We start from the raw sequence: 868 nt of genomic DNA, 5'->3' as shown, positions 1-868 counted from the left end.
ACCCATCTTTCCAAGTATGATCCACTTTTGTAAGTGTGACTCATTTTTCTAAGTTTGACCCACTTTTTAGAGTGTGACCCATTTTGCTAAGTGTCGCCCCCTTGTTTCCAAGTGTGACCAATTTTTTAAAGTGTGACCCATTTTTACAACTGTCGCACTTTTTTCCAAGTTTGAAGTTTTTTTTCCAAGTTTTGAAGTGTGAACCATTTTTCCAAGTGTGACCTTTGTTTTTAACTGTGAGCCTCTTCTTTTAAGTGTGACCCATTTTTCCAAAAGTGACCCTTTTTTCTACGTGTGAACCATTTTTACAAGAGTGACCCTTTTGTTCCATGTGTGTCCTCTTTTTACAAGTTTGACCAATTTTTACAAGTGTGACCCATTTTTTTAAGGGTGACCCATTATTCCAAGTGTGACCCATTTTTCCAAGTGTTGCCCAATTTTTGAAGTGTGACCCCTCTCTACGAGTTTGTCCCGTTTTTACAAGTTTGACAGATTATTACAAGTAGGACCCCTTTTTCGAAATGTGACCCATTTTTCTAAGTGCGATTTAATTTTCCAAGTTTGACCCATTTTTCCAAGCGTGACCTATTTTTCGAAGTGTGAGCGATTTTTCGAAGTTTGACCCCTTTTTTCCAAGTGTGTTCCATTTTTCGAAGTGTTACCCATTGTTCTAAGAGTGACCCATTTTTCCAAGTGTGACTCTTTTTTCCAAGTGTGACCCGGTTTTTCATGTGTGACCCATTTTACAAGTGTGACCTATTTTTCCAAGGGTGACCCATTTTTCCATGTGTGACCCATTTTTACAAGTGTGACTCGCGTTTCTAATTAAGACCCATTTTTCCAAAACTGACCTTTTATTCCAAGTGTT

Source organism: Orbicella franksi, chromosome 11, assembly GCF_964199315.1.
Source record: "Orbicella franksi chromosome 11, jaOrbFran1.1, whole genome shotgun sequence".
In the NCBI taxonomy this organism is placed as follows: domain Eukaryota; kingdom Metazoa; phylum Cnidaria; class Anthozoa; order Scleractinia; family Merulinidae; genus Orbicella; species Orbicella franksi.
The sequence above is the reverse complement of the archived record's forward strand: the minus strand, read 5'-3'. Positions refer to the sequence as shown.